Source organism: Vombatus ursinus, unplaced genomic scaffold (assembly GCF_900497805.2).
Source record: "Vombatus ursinus unplaced genomic scaffold, bare-nosed wombat genome assembly UNPS02014818.1, whole genome shotgun sequence".
NCBI classification, from domain to species: Eukaryota; Metazoa; Chordata; class Mammalia; order Diprotodontia; family Vombatidae; genus Vombatus; species Vombatus ursinus.
In genome coordinates, this window is record NW_020954596.1 from 60,549,059 (window position 1) to 60,569,196 (window position 20,138).

Below are 20,138 nucleotides of genomic sequence, written 5' to 3' on the forward strand. Positions count from 1 at the left end.
GCCTAACCACACAGATGGGGAAAACAAAGTAGATGAAAAATTCCTATGGTCTGAATGATGATATACAATTGTATGGACAAACTATAGAGCTTATCCATCTGGGACAGACACTGCGAGTGGACAATGTGATGGGCCTAAAAAGCAAACAGGTGGAGGAAAGAAAAGTTGTGTTTCATTTAGAAAATGATACAGTTTTTTTTAATAGTCTCAAGCTTTTCTCTGAAACCAAGGCCCATATTTTTTCAGTAATGATACGGGGATATTTCAAGGCCATGGGTCATGGAACACTATATTCTCTGACGATCTGAGGTGGAAGATTATCTAAAGGGCAATGAAAAGATTATTTTGAGCTTGAGCAGAATACAACACATTGCAGATGAGGAATCACACAGAAGAAGTGGTATAAAAGACGTATTCAGTGAAAGAAAGGTGAGTCAGTAAAGACAAAGAACAATTAATAGATAGCTGGCATGTTCCCCTGGCATCTATGGAGTGCCACGGGAATGCAAAGAAGATTATTTAATGGACCCCCTTGTGAATATAGTGAAGAACAGAGATGAGAGTTGCAAAAGATGGACAGGTATAGATGGGTTGATCTACATCATTGGAGAGAATACCCTCATTGATGACATTAAGGCTCCATTAAAATCTTACAATATCCATTTTGATCAAAGGAAAACTGCTACATACATTGTTCAAACATTTTATGAATGGAAAGATACAGCATCAAAAAATGCTTAAGATGTGAAGCAAATATAAATAATCCAAAAATTATCTAGGCAGCTCCAATGAAAGGTATGGGTATAGAAAGAGGTAAAGAAATATGTTGCAAGAAAGTTATCATTCATACTTAAAGAGAAAATTTTGCTTGTCTTCATCTAAGTACCTTCAAAGAAAGCCATTTTAAAAAAAAACTTGTAAATATCTTTGAGAAGCAATGTGGCATAGTGAACCCAGGAAGACCTGAGTTCAAGTCCCACTTACGACATGTGCTAGCCATGTGACCATGAGCAAGTCATTCATGTGACCTCTCAAGGCTCTACGAAAATCTTTAAGACTACAAGTTGCAGTGAAGATGCCAACCTGAATTTATAGAGGAAGTTTCCTCATTGGAAAGTTCTTTATCCCAATAAAATCACAGATCCAGTCCCAATCCTATAACTATCTCTAAGGTTGCTCTGAGCTCTGTAATTACTTTATTGATATAAAATAGATGTGTATTCTTTCTTGATTGATTTGATCACTTAATAATTCAGAATCTAATATTCAAATAAATAACTTTTCACTTTTATTAACCCAGTATGGTTAATTGGCTTGTTATTATGTTCCCAATGATGGAACAACACAACTATTTGAAACTATGGGCAAGAAAAAAAAAGTTTTTAAATAATAATGCCTAGCATTTATATAATACTTTAATACTTGTAAAGCACATATATATATACATACATACATACATACATACACATATACATATGTACACACAAGATACACCAGGGGTAATCCAGACCAAGCTTTGTATAGTTATATGTATACATATACATGTATATATGTGTGTGTATATATATATAATCTCATTTGATCTTCACAACAGCCCTGTGAGGTAGATGCTATTATCATTCCCATTTTACAGATGAGGAAACTGTGGCTGAGAAGTGATGTAAATTGTCCAGGGTTATACAACTAGTAAGTGTTTGGGGGAAGATTTAAATTTGAGTCTCCCTGACTCCAAGTCCAACAATCTATTTACTGCACCACCTAGGCATGAGGAAAGGTCCCTAGCTTTTTTCTAATGGGAAGAAAGTAGAATTGGTGTCATCACTTTCTTTCTTTCTTTCTTGTTGATACCACCTTCCAGTTCTGTTGAAAGTCTGGGACCAATGTATTTTCCTAGAAGTTTGCTTGCTCAGTGGTAGCTGACCAAAAAGGAGCAGAATATATTTGAACTTGGGAGGGGTTCAGATTCCTTTAGGGTGAATTCGAGGAAGGCTCCAAGAATCCCTGGATCAAAATGGATCTCTGGACTCAATTATGCAATGAATGATTCTCACTCCCCATTCTTACCCTCCCAACCTCCCCAGGATTCCCTGAAATGCTTAATAGCAGAATAATCTTAGGTCTGTCTAAGCCTCCTGGGGCCATCCTCTATGGGAGCAAACATTATGGATTTAGACATAACCAGATTACACTAAGGCATGCAAAGAGCTAAATCATCATAATATTCTGCTCTTTTTCTATCTCTACCCCCACCCCCTTCATCTATGATCATACCACTACTGCTCTTGGCTGCCAGGGGTTATCCAGACCAAGATTTGTATAGTAAGCCAATTCTTTTCTATATGGATGACATTGTTCTGTATGATTTTTAGCATTTGTTTTCTGGGGAAATGTAAACTCTTAATAATTAGTGGTTTCTACTTCTGTTGCTATTGATTCTTTTGATATTGTTATTTTTATGAAAGCTTTGCTTCTCTGTGATGTCACAATTTTCTCTCCAAAAAAGTAATATAGATGAGAGAAATGTACAGGTGTATGGTTGTCAACTACTCAAAGAATCTGTGATTTTGTGAGGAATTCCCTACATCAACCCAGAGCACAGTACAGTTATGACTTAGTCCAATGATTTCAAACTCAAATAGAAAAAGAGGGCACTAAACTGTACCTAAGGACCCCTACTGTTGCATATTGACTTAGCAAAACCACACATTAATGTTACGTTCTATTGTATTTTTATAGTTTGTTAAATATTTCTTAATTACATTTTTATGGTATTTTATTTTATTTTTTTTATTGGGGAAAAATAAAATATTCCCCAATTACATATAAAGACAATGTTTAATGTTCATTTAAAAAAAACTGAGTTCCAAATTTCCTCCGTCCTTCCCCTCCCCCCTCCCTAAGAGGGTAAGTAATTTGAAATACCTTATGTATGTGCAATCATGTAAAACATATTTCCACATTAATCATGTTGTAAAAGAAGAAACAGATAAAAAACCACAAAAAAAATAAAGTGAAAAATAGTAGGCTTTGATCTGCATTCAGACTCCATCAATTCTTTCTCTGTAGATGGATAGTATTTTTTATCCTGAGTCCTTTGGAATTATCTCAGGTCACTATATTGCTGAGAGTAGCTAAATCATTCACAGTTGATCATTGTATAGTACTGTTACTGAGTACAATGTTCTCCTGGTTCTGCTCACTTCACTTTGCATCAGTTCGTGTAAGTCTTTCCCCAATTATGTTTTCATCTGGTCCTTGTGTTGACACCTCTGACTTAAGATCATAGATTTAGAGCTGGAAGGGACCTCAGAGGCCATCTGATCCAATTCCCTTATTTTACAGATGAGGAAGCTCAGTGATTTGCCCAAGGTCATCCAAGTAACAAATGGGAGAGGTAGGACTCTGAACATGTCTTTTGACCACAGAGGCAGGGTTCTTGCTCTCCAAGACCCCACATTGCCCTATTCTAGAGAAATACCTAAGACACATACAGGTGGAGAGACTTACTTAGAGTCACACAGTTATCATCTAAGGCAGGATTTGACCACAGGTCTTCCTGATTCTCTCTCCACAATCCCAAGATGCCTTTATAAGGGCACACAACACCAACAAAAAAATGAAAGAAAGTGGTGAATGAGATCTACAGCCGCTGAAGTACTGTTTTCAATGATAATAGTGAAAAAAGAAATACAGAAATTACAAAATCATCTAATCGTGTCAAAGGATTTAAACCTAGAAAGAACCTTAAAGATTATCTAGTCCAGAGGTTCCCAAACTTATTTGACTTACAATCCTCTTTAAAAAAAATTACTCAGCACCCCTCTGGAAACCTACTTTCTTTAACCCTTTAACAGTTTTTTAAAAAAATTTATATCATTTCAGGAAAAATATAAAATATTTTATTAAAAGATGACATGTCTTAAATTTAATAATTTCTTATAAATTTGTGGGGGGTTTTCCTGCATTGAAATTTTGATGATGCAATATTGCATCATGTAACTGTATAGTAAGTACCGTATTGTAAACAAGTCATTACATACACATATTCTTGCCCATGAATGCTGGACTTCCCAACAATGCTTGCAACATGCTTGCCTGCCAACACTTACTTGTTAAGACCTGTTGGTGGACTTGACCACTGATTGGTTATAACTTGCATTCTGTGTATTTATTTGGAAAATAATGTAATCCTACAATTTTAACTGTTACACAGCAGATGAAACATGTATAAATGGTTTTTCAAAATTTTCTCATCTTCTCTTCTTTCCTTATGCTTCCACTGCCCCTTATTTTTATTCAATGCTCCCCCAATTACACCCCAGGCTACTACTGGCCCACTGGATTGTTCCAAGGGGTGGTATCACTCACTTTGGAAACCTATGATTCTAGTCCAAAAACCTCATTTTACAGGTGAGGAAATAGAAACATAGAGAAGTGGTCCCACTAATGGTAAGGAGTAGAATTAGAATTATGACCCAGGTCCTCTGATTACCATGAGTTGAATCTGCAAAAACAAACAAACAAATGAATGAATGAATGAATGAAAATCCTTCTAGTGATGAGTATGTACACAAACTAGCAAGGCTTGTCTTTGGATGATCAACACACAGTCCACCAACAAGCCCAGATTCAAAACCCTCCACGGGCATGGTATTTAATAATTCAGGGTCAATTCAATTTAATTCAATTCAACAAGTATTTATTAGGCACTTACTATGTGCCAGGCATGGTACTAGGTACTAAGGATAAAAAGACTAAAACAAAACAGTCCTTGACAGCAAGGAGTTTACATTCTCATAGGGAGAAAACCATCATTAAGATCCTATAATCAATAGGACCCATAATGAAACATGCTTCCCACCTCCTTACAGAGAGGGGATGGATTGAGGGTGCAGATTGAGATGTATATTTTTTGGAGATGGCCAATATAGAAATTTGTTTTGGTTGACTATGCATATTTGTTACAGAGGATTCATTTTTCTTTTCTTTTTTTTCTTTTTGCAAATGGTGAGAAAGGGTAGCAGAGGTGAGAAGGAAAGAACATTTTTTTTTGCTTCTTGAAAAACAAAGATGTTATAATCTACCAATAATCTTGTGATCTCATCATCGTAGGGCCCCCTATTCCCTTTATATATACAGATAAGTAAAGACAAAATAAACACAAAGGGATATTCAATAAATATAAATTAATATACAATAAATGCAAAGGATCATATAATAAATACAAAGGAATTTCCAGGTCAAGGATAACACTAACAAATGGAAAGATTAGGAATAATATTTTATGGGATATGTACTTGATATGAGATTTGAAGGGAGACAAGGGTTCCAAAGGTGATGGTGAGGAGGAAGAGTATTCTAGAAACTGGATACAGCCTATGCAAAGTTATGGAGGCAGGAGATAGAATACAATGTGCAGGGGAAAGTGAGTAGGCTGCTCAAGATGGAGCATAGAGGAGTGAAAGGAAATTATGTGTCATCAGCCTGGAAAGATAAACAGAAGTCCAATTATAAAGGGCCTTAAATGCCAAACAGCAGAGATTACATCTTACCCTACAGGTAATAGGGAGCCACTGAAGTTTCTTAAGCAGAAGAAGAACGCAGTTAGATCTGGGTTTTAGGAATACCACCTTGGCAGCTGTGTAGAGGATAAATTGGAGAGGGAGCAGTTTAGTTCTAGGAGACCAAATAGGAAACTATTAAAATATTCTGGTCACGAGGTAATGTGGCTTTGGGAAAGGGCTTCGGGATATTCAAGATGAATAAGATTATTTCTCAAATTATTTTCATGTGTGCTTGCAGATATTATTGTTTTATAATAAAGGCATATACAGTAGTCTTTCCCTATAAAAGTGTATGTGTGTGTGTATGTGTGTGCATGTGTGTGTTTAGTGGTTGGGCATGGTTTGTTGTTGTTGTTGTTGTTGTTGTTTGGGGAGAAGGGAGGAGTGGTCCAGACCTATGATTTCATCATTGAAAGGAATTCCCAGTTTGGAAATTTCCTCAACAACTCACCTATAATTTACCATTTCTGATAATTGTCTTTGATGCTGAAAGATTAAGGATCCATGGTTAAACAGCCAGTATGGGTCAGAGGGAGGAAACCCTTCCCAACCTTCTTAATTTTAACCCTTTTCCTCTGTTAATTATTTCCTATTTATCCTGTACTTAGCTTGCTCTGTATATATTTGTTTATATGTTGTCTCTCCCGTTAGATTATGCACTTCTTGAGGGCAGGTGTCTATTACCTCTTTTTGAATCTCCAGTACTTAGAACAGTGCCTGGCACATTGGAGATGTTTAATAAATGTTTATTGATAGATCAATTGAACCTAGATTTTTCCTGACTCTAAAGCAGGCTCCAAATCCACTCTGCCCCCTTGCCTCTACAAAGTTCATAAAAGTTTTTAAAAGTTCCAAACTAACACATTCACATAAAACAGATCTTTGTCCAAAAACAAATTACAAATTAGAACTCATTAATTGCTTGCAAGAAAATGATTAACACATTTATCCAATTACTTACGTGTTTTCTGTGGTATTCATGCTCCTAACAGTTTGACGATCATGTTTCCGGATACTTTTGCTTCCTTGATATTCGAGAGCTGCACAGTGATAGCAGAAAAGCTCTATTTTCTTTGCGTATCAGCTGCTTTCCAGAGTTTCCAAAACATCAGTGAATAACCCCTCCCCTTGAAGTATAAATAAAAGTCTTTCTTGGATCAAACAAGCATGTCTAAACGTTTATTTCTAGAACATTGCTGCCTTCGTATGCAATAAACCTAAACAAAACAACTCAGCAAGATGTGCTTAGCTTTAGGAAATAACAAATGAAATGAAGAATAAAATGTCCGGTCAGAATTGACATTCGTCCAAAAGCTGGTCAGGCTGGCATAGGCCACAAATGAGGTAGTTCATGCATCTGATCTCTTAACGTAAACAGAAGTGCCAGCTGCAGAGAAAGCAAGCTCAAAAACAAAATGTGATGATGAAGAAAAAACAGAAATATAGTGTTTTTCACATATGTGACTTTCATTCACTGTTGTGTTCTGATGTTTAAACAAGATGAAGACACAGCTCACATTTTTTTCCCTTTGTTCAATTTATCCCTCCATGGGTAAAGGTCCCAGTTTACCCAACTCCCAAGAAAATGGTCTTGAATTAATCTTTGGGTCCTGGCAGACTTTTTCTGCTCCCACTCTGTATATTATTCAACCCTATCCCTTCTTCCCAAGTAATATTTATCACATCTGCTCTTGGTCTTCATTCTCTCATTAAAGTACTCAGCCAAGATGTTGGTCTTCTTTTGGAAGGATGCTTATTTTCTCTTCCACAGTTTAGTAGCCAAACCTTTTTTTTTTCTTGCTGTCATCTAGACCATCCAGTTACGCTGGCATATTATTTATTCCACTCCTTAAGATGAGAGCCAAACTCTTTCCATGGCCTGCTACTCTTAATCACAGGAAAAGAGAGCATGAGGTCATCCTTTGTGCCAGGCTTGTGATCTCTCCAGGCCAGAATTATCTATGATGGCATCACCAAGGAGATTTTGTGGAAGAGTATGGCAGATGCCCTCCATGACTTTGTGGTCAAAAGTTAGTCATCTATGCTGTCTGGAGAATTTCAGTAGCTTTTAAAGTGGTCTCTTCCTCTCCAGTCCAGTGTATCCTACACATTGCTGTCAGAGGATCTTCCTTAAAAAAAAACACAGCTCTGTTCATGTTACACTCCAGCTCAGAATTCCTCACTGGCTCCTCATGGCCTGCAGAAGAAGCATGACATTCAAGATCCTCCATTGTATGCCCTCAATCAACACGGAATGGTAGAAAGAGAATGAATTTGAAGTTAGAAGACATGGGCTTGGGGCAGCTAGTGGTGCAGTGAATAGAATTCTGGCCTTAGAGTCAGGAGGACCTGGGTTCAAATCCAGCCTTGATACTTACTAGCTGTGTGACCCTGGGCAAGTCACTTAACCCTGATTGCTTCACCAAAAAGCAAAAAGAAGAAGAAGAAAGAAGAAGAAGAAGAAGAAGAAGAAGAAGAAGAAGAAGAAGAAGACGACACTGGCTTGAGATTCAGCTCGGCCCTCTTCAGCTGTGTAATTCTGGGGATTGCACTCAGTCTCTCTCAGACTCAATCTCTTGGTCTGAAAAAGGAGGGAGTTAGACCACGTATTATCTACGTTCCGTTCTAGCTCTGAACTTCTGTGATATTTCTCTGGCCTTGTCTCCTGTGATTCCCCCTCCAGAAAAGCCAGACATTCACCATTACTCAAACCCACTCTCCACTTTCCCACATGTATTTTCCCACCTTTGTGACTTTGCTTCCACTGTACTGTGTACCTGGCATGCCTTCTCTACCCCTTCATCTCCACCATTCAAAATGAGAAGAAGCACGGAATTCAAAGCCAGAGAACCTGGGCTCAAATCCTGGCTTAGCTACTTTCTTTCTGTGTGGCATTGGGCAAGTCATTGAACCCCTTTGGACAAGAGATGGCCTTTAGGTACCTTACATCCCCAAATCTATGATACCATTAAACACCCCTCAGTTCATTACAGAATCTCTGGGGCTGGCCATAGGCTTGCCAGTGACTGACCCTTCAAGATTTGTTATCAGGTGTGCTGTTAAACATTTAATAACTAGCTCTTAAAAAAAAGAAAGTACTCACAACACACTTTTAAGTTTAATCTGCATTTTTAACATTTTCTCCATCATATCCTTAAGTCTGAGCAATCAACAAAACAACAAATCAAGCCTTGATTTATAGCAATTGACAATTTCTGAGGTGTATGTGCTCACGCTGAAAATTTAACAACTGGCTCTTATGAACCGGTTCAAGCTGACATCAGCATAACCAGCACAACAAAGTTACTGAACTGCTTCCTCCATGAAGCCTTCATTGATTCCCAAGGCAAACGTTATCTCCTCCTCATCCTCTGGGTTCTCACTCAGCACTTTGTTTTTACCTCTCCTATCACACTTATCCCAATCTACATTGCATTGTGTTTATGTAGGTACATGCCTTATCTCCTCTACTTGAGAGGTCTCATGCATCTTTCTAACTTCCCTGGTACCGGCAGAGTGTTTTGCACATGGCCGAAAACTTAAAAGTTTTCTTAGTATTATCTCATTAACCAACATCATAATATTTTCTTAATTTATATAGAGTTTTAAGATTTGTTGTTGTCATTTTTCAGTCGTGTCTGACTCTCCATGATCCCATTTGGGGTTTTCTTGGTGAAGATAGATACCGAAGTGGTTTGCCATTTCCTTCACCAATTCATTTTACAGATGAAGAAACTGAGGCAAACAGGGTTAAGTGCTAAAACAGCTGCTAAGTGTTTGGGGCTGGATTCAAACTTAAGAAGATGGGTCTTTTCAGTTCCACATCTAGTGCTCTATCCCCTCTATCACCTAGCTGCCCCTTTTAAGATTTGTAGAGTGCTTTACAAATAATAGCTTATTATATCTTTACAATAACCATGTGAGGTAGATACAATTATTGTCTCCACTTTACAGATGAGGAAACTGAGGCTGAGAGAGGTTAAATGATTTGCCCAGGGTCACACAGACAGTAAGTGTCTAAGACAAGATTCAACTCCAAGCCCAACACTCCTTCCAACTCTCTTCTCTACTTTAAACTGAAAGGAGAAGCAACATGATACAGTGGATAGAGCACTGTACTTGGAGTCGGGAAGCCTGAGTTCACATTTCTACCTCTGTCACGATCTTCATGACCCTGGGCAAATCATTTAGACTCTCTGAGCATCACTTTCCTCATCTGTAAAATAGACAGAACTTCTCAATATATTGTTGTGAAGATCAAATGAGATAATAATTGTAAAGCAATAAGACCCTGGGAAAGTCACTTAACCCTGTGTGCCTCAGTTTCCTCATCTGTAAAATGAGCTGGAGAAGGAAATGGCAAACCACTCCAACACCAAATGGGGTCATGAAGAGTTGGATCCAGCTGAAAACTACTAAACATCTCTCACACACACACCCTTATTCCTCTGACACTTTCACAGCCCTGGTGCAAGCCTTCATCACTATTCTCTTCATCACTAAGGCTATTGCAACAGCTTGCTGATTGGTGTCTCTTCCCACTCCAGTCTAGCCTCCATTCAGTTTCCCAAGTGATCTTCCTAAAGCACAAGTCTGATGATGTCACCTCCCTACTCAATAAGCCCCAGTGACTCCCTATCATCTCCACGATCAAATATAAAATCTTCTATTTGGTGTTCAAAGCCCTTCATAACCTGGCCCCCTCCTATCTTTCTTGTCTTCTTACACCTTACAGCATCCTTGCCCCCTCCTCCCCACATACTCTGAGATCCAGTGACCCTGATCTACTCGATGTTCCACAAACAAGACACAACATCTCCTGATTCCAAGTATTTTCTCTGGTTGTCTTTCATGCCTGAAAAGCTCTCCCTTCCCATCTTTACCTCCTGGCTTCCCTAGCTTCCTTGAAGTCCCAGCTAAAACCTCACCTTCTACAAGAAGTCTTTTTCGATTTCCTGTAATTCCGGTGCCTCTCCTCCCTTGATTATTTTCCATTTATACTGTATACAGCTTGTTTTTCCATAGTTTTGACATGTTGTCTTCCTCACTAGACTGTGATATCCTTGAGAGCAGGGACTACCATTTATCTTTCTTTGTATCACCTACATTTAGGTACCTAATTAGTGTTTATTGATTGATTGACTCATATGACCTTGAGTAAGTCATTTAATTTCTGTGGTCTTTAGTGTCCTTAAATCTAAAATAAAATGAGTGGAGATGATGATCTTCAAGAAGCCTTTCAGTTATAAATATACAATAGTGCTATGAGTGGAATGCCAAAAATCTCTTTAAGAATACAGTCGTACACCTGGAAGGATTCTCCAAACATCCAATAGTCCAGTCTCTGCCTTCAGGCAATGACTGTCTAACCATCTAAGACGGCTCATGGTCTGTTTCCATCTTGAAGAGATGGAGGGTTCTTGAATCTATGTGAACCATCAGGGGCAACCCAACATTCTTGAGGATGTGAATGAAGTGAAGACTTTTCAGAGCACATCTGTACCTTGAAGCCTCATGCCATGCAATGTACCAAGCACCCTGTTCTACTTCCATTAACCCCATGATTGTGGATCCAAGTGACTGGTGTCAGAGTCAACTTCATTCAGTCCTGCTAATTATAAATTAATGGATTATCTGTATATAATCACTTATTTCAGCCCATATGACTAAAAGCTTACAAGGCAGCTAGACAGCACAAGAGATAGAGTACAGGACCTGATGTCAGGAAGTCCTGAGTTCAAATCCAGCATCAGACACTTACTAGCTGTGTGACCCTAGGTAAGTCATTTCACTTTTGTCTGCTTCTGTTTCTTCATCTGTAAAATGGGGGTAATACTAGCACCTTCTTCCCAGAATTGTTGTGAAGATATATAATAAGAAAATATTTGTCAAGTGTGTTGCAAATCTTAAAGTGCTATGTAAATGCTAGCTATTACCATTGTCAGACAACTTTACACACCCTGCTCATTTATGAGGTGGAGGACTGGACTCCAGTTAAAGGAACATAAAGAAACACAATCTACCTTATTCTAAAACAGAAGATAAATCCCATAGAATTTCAAGTGTCATTAAAATGTTCTAAAGTTTAAGAAGCCTTCTATAGAATAAGTTGTCTAAGGACAGGTAACAATTTGGTTTAAAAAACACCTGTCAGTCTTAAATATAAAATATTAAATATTAGAATATTAAAAAGAAGTGTAAAAAGATGGAAGAAAATGGAATAATGTGTCTATCTCAACTGTAAAGGGAAGATGACTTTTTTTTCCTATTCCACAAATGGGACAAGATAGATGTACTTGACATTCAAATTAAAAATAATGCACAATAAAAACAATATAATTAAAAGAAAAATAAATAAGTGGAAAAATATTTATGGTAGAATAACAGATAAAAATTTGACATTTAAAATATATTAGGAACTATTAAAAATTTACATAGTTAAATTTCCTAAGGAGTAAGTGTCCCCTCAGGGTTCTGTCTTGTATCCTCTTCTCTTCTCCCACAACTCCACTTGATGATCTCATCAACTCTCATGGATTTAATTACCATCTTTATGCTGATGATTCTTATATCTACCTTTCCAGTCCCTATCACTCTGTTGACCTCCAATCTCACATCTCCAACTGCCTTTCAGACATTTCAAACTGAATGTTCAGGAGTAAAATCAATATATCTAAAGCAGAATTCATCTTTCCCCCCAAGCCCTCCCTTCCTTCTACCCTCTCTATTATTGTTGAAGGAAATACTGTCCTTCCTGGCCCTCGGGCTCCCAACCTAGGAGTCATTCTGGATTCCTCACTATCTCTTACCTCTTATATCCAAACCATTGTCAATTTCATCTCTGCAACATCACTCAAACACTTCCCGTTTTCTGCTCTAACATTGCCACCACTCTGTAGACCCTCATCACCTCATGCCTTGGTTACTTGGTAACTGAGATAGGTCTGTCTACCTCAAGTCTCTCCCCACTCCAATCCGATTGATGCCATGAGGCTTTGGAAGTGAATGTCCTACAATGCAAGTCCAGTCATGTCATACACAACCCAACCCTCAACCCCCCAGTCCCAACCCCCACTCAATAAACTCTAGTGGCTTCCTATTACCTCCAGGAGCAGATACAAAATGCTCTGTTTGGCATTCAAAGCCCTTCATAACCTAGCCCCCTCCTCTCTTTCTAGTTTTCTTATACCTTACTCCCCAACAGTGGGAGTCTTCAACACAGTGACACTGGCCTCCTGACTATTCCACAAACAAGACACTCCATCTCTTGGCTCCAGGCATTTTTTTCTGACTTTTCCCCCCTGCCTGGAATGCTCTCCCTCCTCCACTCTGACTACTGATATTTCTGGCTCCCTTTAAGTCTCAACTAAAATCTCACCTCCTACAGGAAGCCTTTCCCAACCCCTCTTAATTCCAATGCCTTCTCTCTATTAATTTTTTTCCTATTTATCCTGTACATAGCTTACTGTGTATATATTTGTTTGCATGTTGTCCCCCTACCCCATCAGATTGTAAGCTCCTTGAGGGCAAGGACTGCCTTTTGCCTCTTTTTGTATACTCAGTGCTTAGTACATTGCCTGGTACATAGGAGGTGCTTAATAAATGTTTATTGAATTGAAATAGAATTTAACATAGACAATCACTTTTAAAAAGCACCATCTCTCACTCACCAAGTTGGCAAAAATAAATGAAAAGTAATGAAATTCAGTACTGACAAAGTTATGGGAAAATAGGCAGACTTAGTCATTGTGGGTGAAATTACAAACTTCTAGCAGTACTCAATAAAAGTTATAAAAAATAATCAGACCCTTTGACAGAAGAATTTTATTATTGTTAACATACAATGAAAGTATTGTCAAAAACAATATAAAAAAGCTATCTCTTAAATATTTTCACAATGGCGTTCTTTATATTTTCAAAAATGTGGAAGCAGATTACATATACAAGCATAGGGGAATGATTAAATTAATAGTGGTTCATTAGTGAAATGGAATACTGTAATGACATTTAGTGTAACAGATATTAACATTGCAAAGAAATATGGAAGGACTTATGAAACAATAAAAAGAGAAAAAAACAGGATCAGAAGAACAGACTATGCATACTACAGGAATATATAGGAAAAGTTAATGACGAGCAGTGGACAAACTAAGAATCTTGATTAAGACTTAGAGATAGTATTTGAAAAATTGCAATATTTGTCAACTTACATACAGCTATTAAGCAGTTTCATTGATGTTCAATAGTAAATTTATAATTTATACTTTACTATAAATAAGAAAAAGAGAGTTAGACATAGAGATAGGCAGCTAAGTGGCACAACAGATAGAGAGCTGAGCCTGCAGTCAGGACAACTCATCTTCCTGAGTTCAAATCTCACCTCAGATACTTACTAACTGTGTGACCCTGGGCAAGTCACTTCACTCAATTTCCTCAACTGAAAAATAAGCTGGAGACAGCTCTTTTTGTGGTGGCTAAGAATTGGAAATTGAAGGGATGACAATCAATTGGGGAATGGCTAAACAAGATGTGGTTTGTGTTTGTAATAGAATATTATTATGCTATAAGAAATGACAAACAGGACAATTTCAGAAAAACCTGGAAAGACTTAAATAAACTGATGTATAGTGAACAGAACCAAGAGAATGTTTTACACAGTAACAACAACATTGTTTGATGAAGAATTGTGAATGACTTAGCTCTTCTCAGCAGTACAAGGATCCAAGATAATCTCAAAGGACTAATGTTGAAGCATACTATCCCCCTCCAAAGAAAAAAACTGATATTATTTGAATACAGACTGAAGCAGACTATTTTTTCACTTTCTTTCTTTCTTTTTTTTCTTCTATTCGAGTTTTCTTGTATAAAATGACTAATATGGATATGTTTTGCATAATTTTACATATATAACCTATATCTGATTGCTTGCTGTCTCACAAAGGGGTGAGGGGAGGGACAGAGGGATAGAATTTGGAACTCAAAACTTTAAAATGTTTTAAAAAATTTAAAAAAATGAAATAAAACAAGCCAGAGAAGGAAATGGCAATCCACTCCAGTATCTTTGCTAAGAAAATTCCAGATTGGGTCACAAACAGTCAACAATAATAACAAGACATAGAGATTATAATAAAGATAAAAAGATAGGCATAAACAGATGATAAACACAGATAGTTACATAGACAGATCGACATAGAAAGAAGATGACAGACAGATAATTAGATTGACTGACAGACGGATAGTAGAGAGAGAGATAGCTAGACAAATTGACAGATAAATTCATCAAGCATTTTTAGAAGCTTTTCATTGAAATCAAAGATTCTAGCGAGTAAATAGCCTATCAACAGTTCTTCTTGGTCTGAAGAACCATCTTTCCTCCATGTCATCCACTGTTTACTCTTCATTTAGTGAGGCAATAGATCTACCATTTTCATGCTGGACTCTGAGTAAGGAATATAATTGCTTTTGGGGGGGGGGAAGAGGTAGGGAGGAGGAGGTTAGAGTAGAGTAGAGAATGGAAAATAGAATGAAATTTCAGAAAATTTATCTAATCCAAGAAATAGTACTCATCCCAACAGGGAAGCTGTTAAATCAGAAACTCTTCTGTAGTCAGTACAACCTACTCAGTAGGTTCTGTGGTCAGTACAACGCTCCTGCAGTCAGTACAACCTACAGTAAAAGAGAGTTCACATGCAGATTTAATGCACATCAGAAGGATGCCTCAGGAATCTCCTCTCCCTAAAAGATCCCAGAATGTACTCATCCCCAAACCCACTAAAAAGAACACAGGACTGGACCACAGTCTTCTCTCTCCAATTTATTTGCTGTGTGTAGTCAATCAGTTAATCAATAAATATTTGTTAAGCACATGCCAGGCACAGTGCTCAGTACTGCAGAGGGCAAGAGACAACCCCTGCCCTCAGGGACCTCAAAATCTAGAGGAGGAGACAATATGTAAGCAAATATATATAAACAAGCTATATACAGGATAAATAGGAAACAATCAACAGAAGGAAGGCACTAAAATTAAGAAGGGTTGGGAAAGTATTCCTGTAAAAAGATAGGATTTTAGGTGAGACTTAAAGGAAGCCAGGGAACTTAGTTGGCAGGATTGAGGAGGGATAATGTTCCAGGCATGGGGGACAGCCAGGGGAAAATGCCTGGAGCTGAGAGATGGAGTGTCTTGTTCGTAGAACAACCAGAAGGCCAGTGTCACTGGACCAAAAATACTTAGTGGGGAGTAAAGTGGAAGAAGACGGGAAAGGTAGGAGGGGACAAGGCTATGAAGGACAGAAACAGGATAATGTATTTAAAGGGATATAAACGATGAAATATTATACAAATATAATGTATTTTGATTATTTATTTCCATGCTACATAGAAAGAGAATAAAGAATACTATACTGAGTTCCACAGTCACTCAAAAGAGTTCACTCTATGATGTGCAATTGTGTAATGAGGCCCACAGAATTAGTTTATCAAGGCATATATCTGATATGTACATAAAAATGTGCTAGACACAGAGTTGAATAGAATCAAAGGACCACAGAGTTTGAAGGGACCTTCAAGATTATCTAGTCAAACCCCCTCATTTTATTTTATTAAATTTTTTTTACAATTACGTGTAAAAACAATTTTTAACATTCGTTTTTAAAAACTTTTTGAGTTTCAAATTCTCTCCCTCCCTTCTTCCCCTCCCCTCTTCTTGAGAAGGCAAGCAATTTGACATAAATTACAAATGAGCAACCATACAAAACATATTTCCGTATTAGTCATGTGGTGAAAGAAAACACAGACCAGAAAAAAAAACTCACAAAAAATAAAGAAAGTGAAAAATAATATGCTTCAATCTGCACTGAGATTCTATGAGTTCTTTTTCTGGAGGGAGATGGCATTTTTCATCATGAGTCCTTCAGAATTGTCTTGAATTTTTGTATTGTTGAGAATAGCTAAGTCATTCACAGTTGACCATTGTACAGTATTGCAATTACCGTGTACAGTATTCTCCTGAGTCTGCTCACTTCACTTTTCATCAGCTCATGTAAGTCTTTCCAAGTTTTTCTATAACATCCTGCTTATTATTTCTTATAGCACAATAGTATCGCGCCATAATCACAATCATATACCACAACTTGTTCGGCCGTTCCCAAATTGATGGGCATCCCCTCAATTTCCAGTTCTTTACCAACACAGAAAGACCTGCTATAAATATTTTTGTGCATATTGGTCGTTTTTCTTTTTCTTTGATCTCTTTGGGATACAGACCTAGTAGTGGTATTGCTGGCTCAAAGGATATGCACAGCTTTATTTATAGCCCTTTGAACATAGTTCCAAAATGTTCTCCAGAATGGTTGGATTAGTTCAAATTCCACCAACAATGCATTAGTGTCCCAATTTTTCCACCCCCTCCCCCTATTCGTTATTTCTCTTTTCTGTCATATTATCCAATCTGATAGGGGTGAGGTGATACCTCAGAGCTGTTTTCATTTGCATTTCTCTAATAAATAGTGATTTCGAGCATTTTTCATATGGCTATAGATAGCTTTGGTTTCTTCTTCTGAAAATTGCCTATTCATATCCTTTGACCATTTATCAATTGGGGAATGACTTGTGTTTTTATAAATCTGATTCAGTTCTGTCTGTATTTGAGAAATGGGGCCTTTATTAGAGAGAGAAACTTGCTATAAATTTTTTTTCCAGTTTTCTGCTTTCCGTCTAATCTTGGTTCCATTGACTTTGTTAATGCAAATCCTTTTTATTCATTATGCGTCCTATAATGTTCTCTATCTCTTATTTGTTCATAAATTCTTCATTTATCCATAGATTTGACAGGTGAAATTTTCCATACTTACAGCATTACCTTTTAATCTAAATCATATACTCATTTTGACTTTATCCTGGTATATGTTGTGAATGTTGGCCTATATCTAGTTTCTGTCACATCAAAACTGTCAAACTACTTTCCAGTTTTCTCAGAAATTTTCTTCAAATGCTGAGTTCTTGTCCCAAAAACCTGGATCTTTGTGTTTATCAAACACTAGATGACTGTGGTTGTTTACTACTGTGTATCATATACCTAATCTATTCCACTGATCCACCCCTCTGTTTCTTAGCCAGTACCAGATTGATTTGACGATTACTGCTTTATACTACAGTTTGAGATCTGGAATGACTTCCTTCACATTTTTTTCATTAATTACTTTGATATTCTTCACCTTTTGTTCTCTCAGAGTAATTTTATTTTTTCTCGCTTTATAAAATAATTTTGGGTAGTTTGATTGGTAAAACTCCCTCATTTTATAAGTGAGGAAACTGAGGCTCAGAAGAGAGAAATCCAGGTTGTATTTGGGAAACTGCTCCTAGACACAAAAACCTGTCTTTTTTAAACACCAATTTTCTCCTAAAGCAGTACATTTGTTGTTTTATTGTGAGCACATGCATTTATATTTGTAAATATGCATGATTACATATGTATAGTGGATAGAGGTGTGGACCTGGATTCAGGAAGTCCTGAGTCCCAATCTAGCCACAGATACTTATTAGCTGTATGGCCTTTGGCAAGCCACTGCACCTGTTTGCCTCAGTTTCCTTATCTGTAAAATGTGAATAATAATAGCTTACCTCCTAGGGTTATTGTGAGGATCAAATGAGATAATATGTGCAAAGCAGTTAACACAGTACCAGGCACATAGTAAGCTCCTATATAAATGTTAGCTATCATTATTATTATTATTATTAATGTCTATTTATCCACATATCTATCTTTTCTGTTTCTTTTCAAGCCCCTAATAAATACTTAGAGATTGAAAAGTGAGTCCACTCATTACTTTTAATACCAGAAATGTTAACAAGTCGACAAATTAAGACAGAGGTCAGGCCAGGCTCTGAAAATCAGCAGTAAGTGACTAGAGGCTATTGGCACAATCATGGTTGGGAGGCTGAATTTGCATGTTCAGCATTCTGTGACTTGTAGGTAAAGGTGGGCTGGACCTAGCTTACACTGGCTTTTAGCCAGTTGTTAAGTTTTCAGTATGAGTATCTCCAACTCAGAAATTGGTAAATTCTATAAACGTAACCTTGAGTTATCATTTTGTTGGTTCTTTAGACTTAAAAAAGTGATAGATTAAAAAGCAAATGATCCATATTAAGCTTAAAAATGTGTCATGCATTTTTGGAGGGCTAGTTGTTACACATTTACCAGCAATGACCAGTACATGGTTGCCTGTACGCTATTCCTAAGTAGGAGTGGTGACCTACCCCATCTGTCTGTAGCTCTGCTGATTCTCTGGACACCATGCAGCTTTAGACGAGCTGTTAACCTTTTCTGAGCCTCAGTTTCCTCATTTCAAAAATAGGTTGTCCATTACATTCCATTCTGATGGCTCACCATGGCATGGGGTAATGCTAGGGTCTCCAAGTTTAATCCATATGATAAGCTTTGGCAAATCTTGGGATTGCAGTATCAGCTTTTCTCAGATTTGGAAGGACCTCAGAGTGCTCCACTCTAAGCTGCGCCTGAACATCTTGTACATGAATGAACCTGGCCATAGACTGTATGGTCATCATCTAAGGCCAGGCCTAGCCCAATTCAAAGAAGCATATCAGTAGAATGGCAGCCATCAAGAAAACACTGTCTTTTGGTCACAATCATGCCATCTCTGCTAAAATGTAGAACAGCTGTAATCTATCCATTGACAAAATCCACACACCCATGAAGTTGCCAATCTTTTGGAGCATCGAAGAAGAAGAAAATGGGGGAATGATACTATTTGCATTAACGTCACAGAATTCTTATATGCGAGTAGTTTCGTAAACTTGAAGATACAATATGACTTAGAGTTACTATTGTAGAAGGAAGGGTTCCTGAGGCATGAGGTGGAAGCCAAATGAGGTGGGTTTTTTCACCCATTTGTCTATCACGACTAAAACTCATTTTGACATTTTTTTTTACTTTTTTTTTAACATGTGTTTTTAAAACTTTGGGTTACTCCTTTCCTCCCTCCCCACCCACCCTCATTGAAAAGGCAAGCATCTCCATATGGGTTATAGATGTGTAGTCATGTAAAACACTTCCACAGTAGTCATGTTGTGAAAAACTAAGTATATTTCCCTTCATCCTATCCTGCCCCCCATTCATTCTATTCTCTCTTTTGACCCTGTCCCTCCTCAGAAGTGTTTGCTTCAGGTTATCCCCTCTCCCAATCTGCCCTCCCCTCTATCAACCCCCTGCTCTCTTGTCCCCTTCCCCCCTTATTGTCCTATAGGGTAAGATAGATTTCCATACCCCATTGTGTATGTTATTCCCTCCTTAAGTCAAATCCTATGAGAATAAGATTCACTCATTCCCTCTCACCTTCCCCCATTTCCCCTCCACTGTAAAAGCCTTTTCTTGTCTGTTTCATGTGAGATAATTTACCCCATTCTACTTCTTCCTTTCTCCTTCTCCCAATATAATCCTCTCTCACCCCTTAATTTTATTTTCCAGGTATCACCACTTCATCTTCAACTCACCCTGTGCCCTCTATCTATCTATCTATCTATCTATCTATCTATCTATCTATCTATCTATCTATCTAT

At 37.6% G+C, this 20,138-nt stretch overlaps 1 long non-coding RNA gene across 1 annotated transcript; it reads right to left on the reverse strand.

Annotated features, from left to right (window-relative positions):
- Positions 1–4,278: 4,278 nt before the first annotated feature.
- Positions 4,279–6,770, reverse strand: LOC114023432. Its single transcript, XR_003566789.1, has 3 exons — positions 6,526–6,770; positions 5,553–5,638; positions 4,279–4,504 (listed from the first exon to the last, which is right to left on the reverse strand). It is a non-coding gene; the product is annotated as an uncharacterized LOC114023432 (long non-coding RNA).
- Between the last annotated feature and the right edge of the window lie 13,368 nt (positions 6,771–20,138).